The following is a 7,895-nucleotide window of genomic DNA, read 5'->3' on the forward strand; positions in this document are numbered from 1 at the left end:
TCTTAATAAACATAAGTTATCGCGTCTTACCTTTGTGTCAATGGTCTGCAGACCCATGCTGTGTGTACAACAACGTCCATTTGTTCTACAGGTTATCACTTTGATATGTTATAGTCCATGGCACTAGGATGCAACCTTGTGATATTGTATGAAGGCTAAATGACTTGCTCGTCTATGATACATTCGCCAGAAATTCTGGCCAATCCCAGCAAAGACTAGGTAGCCTTGTTCCCGCTCGTTCACTGTCCATTCCAAACTGTCAACTCATTTGAAAAACATTCTTTAAAAAAAAGAAGCGCGATAGTCATATAGAGAAAATAATAACAGCATTATGTCAAAAAGAAGTGGACAGGACATCAGAGCTTTTTTTAAAGCCAAGCAGACATGCACAGTAAGTGCCGGTATCTTATCGGCTAAATGAATAACCCATTCTGTCACTCTTTTTGACAAACAATGTTATTAGCTAGCTAGCTAGCTAGCAGTTACGCACGTCAGCTGAGCTGCACCTGCCTCAGTGACACGATGACTCCCCCTCCCCCTCCCCCAATCTAGAACGTATCCTAAAGTTACAGTTGTTGCAGTTTTAATGAACAGAAAAGCGTGTAGCCAGCGCAGCAGCAGAACGGCTAAATTGAACTCGAGGTTTTCAAAAAAAAAAAAAAAGTGGTGGGTACAAAATGACTCATGACGAAATCTGGGGGGGACTCGTCCCCCCCGTCCCCCCCGAAATCGACGCCTATGAGTTTAAGATATTTTAGATTTAGTCCGAGAGCTCTCTGTCCCTCCATTGAAGCTGTGTGTACGGTATACTGTCCATACTGTCCCAAACATCATCAAAGTAGTACATGTGACATAAGAGGGTCAGTTAGAATTTTTTGAAGCACCGAAAATACATTTTGGTCCAAAAACAGCAAAAACTATGACTTTATTCAGCATTGTCTTCTCTTCTGTGTCTGTTGTGAGAGAGTTCAAAACACAGCAGTTTGTCATATCCGGTTCACGAACGAATCATTCGATGTAACCGTATCTTTTTGAACCAGTTCACCAAATCGAACTGAATAGTTTTAAATGGTTCGCGTCTCCAATACGCATTAATCCACAAATGACTTAAGCTGTTAACTTTTTTAATGTGGCTGACACTCCCTCTGAGTTAAAACAAACCAATATCCCGGAGTAATTCATTTACTCAAACAGTACACTGACTGAACTGCTGTGAAGAGAGAACTGAAGATGAACACCGAGCCGAGCCAGATAACGAACAACAGACTGACTCGTTCACGAGTCAAGAACACTGATCTATATATATAACTTACTGTATTTTATAGATCAGTGGTCAAGAACCATTTCTGTCAGATGTGTCCGATTCGAGAACCGAGGAGCTGATGATACTGCGCATGCGTGATTCAGCGTGAAGCAGAGTGACACACAGAGCGTCTGAACCGAACTGATTCTTTTGGTGATTGATTCTGAACTGATTCTGTGCTAATTTTATGAGCCCAGGTAATAGTGATGGGATTTATGGTTCTTTGAGGGGATCCGGATCTTCGCGATCTGTTCCTTCAAAGAGCTGTTCAAAAGAACGACTCTTTTGGCTCTTTTTAAAGGGTCATGAAACCCCCCATTTCAGCACAGGTTAGTTCTCACCACGGTTTTAAAAAATGCTAAAAAAGTGGGCGTGGTGTGTAGCGGACCGGGGGAGGGGGAAGAAAGAGGGGAGACAGACAGCACACAAAGCTTTGTGTTCAGAAAGTTTCATTTCGCTCCCATCGAGCTAAAAGCACAAATAAATGCACAGCCATTTGCACTCTGCATCGAAAACATATTACACATTTAGCAGACGCTTTTATTCAAAGCGACTCACAAATGAGACATATATATTATTTTGTGGTGTTTATATAAGCCTTCTGACAGGTTGTGTCACAGAGCTATAAAAACGGTTACACTCACCAAGTGAATGAATCGCGTTTGTGCCGAACTCTTATTACAAAGAAAAAACAAACACTCTTCTGCAATCTCTTCTGCAATCCATGAATGTTTCTCTGTTAATGTATGCGATGTCATTTCACAGTCTGATGAGTCTTTCATAGCAAATCAACACATGCTGTTGTGAATAATTAAGCGAAGCGTCTTCTCATAGGATAAACACGCAATCTCATGAATAATTTAATAGACACCGACGCGTCATCAATGTACTATAGTCCATTGCCACGTCAAAAATTGTGACGTCAACACAATGTAGATTCTAAATCCGGAAGATGAAAATAGAGCAAAAAAGCTTAAAATTAACCAATTTACTCCAACAGTTAAAATTAGCGGATGCTAAAATTGTCTTCTATGATGTGCAACACAAACACCTCTGCTAAAATCTTAGAATAAGTAGTCTGGGGTTTCATGACCCTTTAAATATTTAGTCAGTTTTAAGAAGCCAGCTTGGGGGCATCTCAGTTTATCCTGGAAATAATCACTGGGAGGAATGATGAGGTGAGATTTGTAGTCAAATAATTAAAACTCAGATATCACACACCAATATCCGAGTTTGAATTATTCTGAAATATTGATTATTACCTCGTTTGTCATGTGTGGACTATATTCCATAGGGTTGCACAAATCCCTCTGCTTAGACAGTGACATCACTATTTTGGATTTACCTTTAGTACAAAGTGTGTGTGTGTGTGTGTGTGTGTGTGTGTAAAGCTACGTTGACTTATGTTATTCATACAATACCTACTCAAATAAACATCAAAAACAAAGCCGGCTGCAATGAATTTCTGTGCAAAACAGCTTTTACTACAAACACTTCCACACAAGAACATTGTTATCACACAAGAACATTGTTAAGATTTATTTACAACAGAACAACCCAGATGTTCAAATTTGACATTTGACAGTTTTGTGAACCTAGGAGAGTACAAGGCTGGCTGTACACAAAGGCTATTTCAAAAAAAAAAAAAAAAAGGGTAAACTCCGACTTTGCTATGACAATCTTTGCAACGATTGTATTGTAAAATGCGCTACACAAATAAACTTGAATTGAATCTGGTGCTTATTCTGAATCGCTACTTTTAAGTATGTTTTCTTAATAGTTTAAGTGTTTGCTATTGACTGTTCAAATGCGCAGTTTTGCGCAGCGTAGAGTAACGTGTTGTGTGAATACGTGTGTGTGTGAGGGTAACATCACAGCAGAGTAAACAGACTGTCAGAAATCATAAGCTGTCTTAACCGTGGCTTGTGTACTGCATCATCACTGTCTGTCAAGTGACTCTGTTGCCCTTTCGGGCTTGAACTGATGGTAAAACTAATGACATTATTAACAGTCTTGATATTTACTTTGAAAGATGAAGCTCGCGATTATGGAAAGGGGCGTTGCATTTCCAATGAGTCCTTGCGGTGTTCAGCCAATAACAATGCATTGGGTAAGTTGGCCAATCAGAGCAGCCTGTGCTTGTCGGAAGGAGGGACTTTGTTGAAAATGACGTTTTTGAGAGAGGCGGGACATAGAGGAACTACAATAATGTACAGTATTTGAAAAATGTTTTTTGAATATTAAAGCATGTCAACATTTTCTGTTACACCAAATATACAAAATAATGGTCTTTAAAATAGCATATGACCCCTTTTAGTGATACCCTAGTAATGACTGAAATTGACAGTTTTTTTTTTTTTTTTTACTTTGCATTCTTCCTTGTTGTGTGGTTGATGGTATTTGGTCTTGAGAGAGTCTTAAGGCAGAGAATTTGTTCTCTAATTAGAAAAAGTGAAAAAAATTGTATTAGGTTGTGTTAGGCCATGAATCATTTGCAATTGTGTTTTTGATTTCCTCCATATACTAATTAATGTTTTTTACCTTGAGTGATAGATGGGTGTTCTTCCCAAGTTTCCAGCTGGCGGTCTGCATGAGAGAAGCTCTCTGTTAAATGAGCTTAATTGACATTACAAAAGGTACCCATTCTGCTGCTGCTGAATTGTGCTCTCTATTTCTTTGTATTTTAGCTTATTTAGCTTTACATTTTTGCTTTAAACAAGCACATTTTCTATAGTACACCTACATGAAATCCTACAGTACTTACCAAAAGTGAGTCATACAACTTACGCTGTGTTCTTTCTTGCTTGGAACTTGAAGGTCTCAGCAAAGAAAATGCATTCTCTGATGGATTGTACATAACATGCTGAATTACCTTATGTGTGTACAGTAATTGTCCTTTTTGTTTTCTTTTACCAAATACTAATTGTTTTTTTTTTACCTTGAATGTCAGGTGAGTGTTCACCCCAAGCATCTTGTGGGTCATCTGCCTGGGAGAAGCTCATGGGAACATCTGGAGCTGAGAATGATGGAACTGGTAAATTTAAATAATTTTACATGACACTTTAATTTTAATGGCTGGTTTTTATTCATTAAAGTGTCTTGCAACTTCTGACATTAGGCAGAATAAGCACATGACTAAACATCTACAGTGTGTGCATAATTATTATGCATGTATATATCTGATATAAAAAAAAATCAATTTTGCAATTGCTATAGTGTTGCATCTTTCTCCTGGGCATTTAAAGGGGTCGTATGACATTGCTAAAAAGAACATTAGGTTGCATAATTGGTGCAATGCAATGTGTTTATGTGGTTTACATTTTTCACATAATGTACATTATCCTCGCTGCACACATCTGTATATTTGGGATGAACTACAACTTAACCACTGATTTCTAGTCATGTCCTCTTTTGGAAGGCCAAACTAATTAGTTTTGCTTTCAAAACAAAACACACAGTGACTCCACAACATGGTAGCGACGGCAACAGCGAGTATGAAAGTTATGCCTTCTTTATTTGCGTGAACATTTGGGCGGCGTTATGCAAATCTTCCCACATACAGTACTGACATAGACGTGGGGGCATGTTAGAACGCTTTAGGAGGGTGTGGTTTACTCTCTTTGGATTTGAAACTTTGCAACTTTACAGATCTTTTTTATGCACCAAGAGCTTGTAACGCTCCAAACAGAGAGGAAAAAATGAAATCGTATCATATGACCCCTTTAATAATTGTAAACTTGAGTTAAATCTCTTTTTTGGCCAATTTTACCTGTAAAAGACCCACCCTGTTATGGAGTCAGGCTTTTGAGTTGTCATAAATGCTGTGAATTTATTTGTGTTTACAGTAATCATGTAGAGCCTGTTACCTTGACAGCTGGGGAAAGTCTCAAAACGGGCCTGCTGTGGCTTCTCCATGGCCCTTTGGTGGTGATTAACAAGTGCTGTTGAAAGAATTGATATGTAGATGTTATGTCTGCCTCACAAAACAAGATTTTGTACTACACAAAGCCTTACTAAAGCTTGAAATTGCTATCGCTTCTAATTGGCAACCAAATGTTTATTATTAAATCATCCTTAGTATGTAAATTCTCAAGTTATGAATGTAATGATAGTAGTTCTGTCCAAACTGTTAAAATAGCAACAGAATTGGGTAAGGCTGAAAAAGAAAAGTGATGTAAACCAACAAGTCACGAGAGCCTGTGCTATACATTGATCTTACCATGGCTAAGGAACATTCTTGAGCATGGAACAAAAAATCCACAAATATCAGTTTTCTAAATTTAAAACTCACAGTTGCTGAAGGAGTTCACTGCTTTGCTTGTTGTAAGCAGAGGTCGTACAACAGGACCTGAAAAAAATAGCACTCAGCAGTCACACACTATTATGTCTTAGTCATTTAACTGTTGTATTGTATTTTTACCGTTTGTCTTGATGTATTTTAGAGGTTTTGGAGGTTTTGGTGCAGGCGGGACTTTTGGTGCGGGCTGGATTTTTGGTGTAGGTGGATTTTTGTCTCTATTAATTTTAATTTTTTTGTTGGGGGTTTCATGAAGCTCATCATCTGATGAGAATGTTTTCTTTCTAAGAGCAAAATCAGGGAATTAGATTATTTTACAAAAATGGATTATATAGGTAATAAACTAGCATGTTTGTCAATAAAAAAAAATCAAAAACAAAAAAAAGCAATAAATACAGTGTAATTTCCTTTTCCAATTCAAACTCCAAAAAGGGTGCATACTACTTTCTGTGGTCTATATACAGGTTTTTTGACACCGTACAATAACCCAGGTAGGTTAGGAAAAGGCCAAATATTTAAAAAAAGAAGCTCTTCTTATTTGAATGTGGCAAAAAAATTGGCAAAATTGACCCTTTGCAGGAAGTTTGATTGACAGGCAGGCTGACCAATCATATCGCAAAATCTGTGATTTTAGTCCGAAAATTAAACCAGACCGGAGAGAAATGACCGGTTTAACGTTGGTGAACTAAAATAATTTTTGTATAGACTTTGTTAAATAGGGGTGCACGATATATATCTGCCGATGATTAATGCACATCTCTTCAGTAAAGCCGGTTCTCTAATCAGCGGTAAATTCCATCAGGTGCGTGATTTCACATAGAGCAGCTGTTACTACAGAGAGCCATGGTTCACAGACAAGCTGCGTAAATCCACGTTCATTATATGCTAGGATTTGCACAGCTCGTCTGTGATCAACGGCTCTGTGTAGTAACAGCTGCTCTATGTGAAATCACACACCTGATGGAATTCGAATATTTATCTTTTTTTCTACCGAAATATGTTTGTTAACATTTGTTTCTTTGTGTGTGCTGTTGCGCTTATAGTTTTGATTTCTCCACGAGTCAGACAGGCTGTACGAGCCTCAACTTATGTGACCTTAACCAGAGTTAACACTGAAAGTAATACAATCAGAGTCATTCTCGCCAAAGTTTCCGTGCTGCCCTAGTTATTGTTTATTAAAATTTTAATGAGATTAATTGTCCTGTCGGTCAAGTACAATTCTTTCACTTGCCCCTTCACAAAATCCACTTGTCCCGGACAAGCTGAAAAGCGTTAATGTCGAGCCCTGCATTAGGAACTGATTTCTAATTGTGAGTGAAAAGGTAGGGCTGAATTCAAGATTATAAGTAAATAACTTAAAGTTATCTATGTTACTCACATAAACTTTGTATAGTTTCATAAGACTGAATATTACTGTTTGTTAAAATTACTTTTCAATGTATCTTTTTAAAGTGAAATATGTATTTTTACAACTTACTTGTGAATTCTTTTTATAGAATTTTCAGATTCTGAGATGTCAGAAGTGTAGCATGCTCTTTTCCATTTTCTGGAAATGTTGTCAAATGATGCTGAAATTATCAAAGTATGTGAACTTAATTCATGAAAACATTAAGATTTAACATTCCACAGAATGTCATGTATTAGTGAATTTGTCATCTGTTTTAATAATGTTTATTTAAAGTGTATTTTAACTTGCTTACCCGACTCATGTAGAATTCTGGCCTGATGCTTGGTCCAACCCTTATCTGGCTGTGGTGCCTCCATCAACCTGACGCTCTTTAGTAACCGGTCCAAGTCTTTGTATGGAGGCCACCATGAGTGGCCATCTGAGTACCAGGACTTTGCTACAGGACCGGTACTCCCTTCTCCGACGAACTCCACTATCAGGTACATGTTCTTTTTGTTGTTGTTTAGTTTATTTTAGCTGGAACAACCTAAAGCCCCATAAAGTGTAACGATTCTTATTACATTTCAGTTGTTCATATGCATGATTCAGTTACCCAAAATAAAAGTAGCAAGTCCAAAAAAAAAAAAACAAATTAGTGTGTGGGTAAAAGATGGACTGAAACAAAATTACGGTCATAAGGAACTAAGAAAGCTTTCGCCTCAATGTTCTCAAACTTGCAGAAATTGGTCCTGAGATGCCATCAACTAGATGAATACCAAGTTCTGAGGATGGAAGGGGATAATCAAAAAAAGGTTCATGATTGTTGAAGGTAGTGTAGGCCACGTAAATGTCATCCCTCGCTGAAATTATATTTTGCAGCTTTGCAACTTTCCCATCAATGTAAACAA

General features: G+C 37.7%; 1 long non-coding RNA gene across 2 annotated transcripts; it reads left to right on the forward strand.

Moving 5' to 3' along the window:
- Positions 1 to 5,752: 5,752 nt before the first annotated feature.
- Positions 5,753 to 7,640, forward strand: LOC132145607 (uncharacterized). 2 transcript variants are annotated; one of them, XR_009434493.1, is made up of 2 exons: positions 5,753 to 5,800; positions 7,314 to 7,640. It is a non-coding gene; the product is annotated as an uncharacterized LOC132145607 (long non-coding RNA). The 2 variants fall into 2 exon arrangements; XR_009434492.1 differs by lacking the exon at positions 5,753 to 5,800 and adding an exon at positions 6,989 to 7,182.
- The last annotated feature ends 255 nt before the right edge of the window (positions 7,641 to 7,895 follow it).

The sequence above is a fragment of the Carassius carassius genome, chromosome 8 (assembly GCF_963082965.1).
Source record: "Carassius carassius chromosome 8, fCarCar2.1, whole genome shotgun sequence".
Classification (NCBI taxonomy): domain Eukaryota; kingdom Metazoa; phylum Chordata; class Actinopteri; order Cypriniformes; family Cyprinidae; genus Carassius; species Carassius carassius.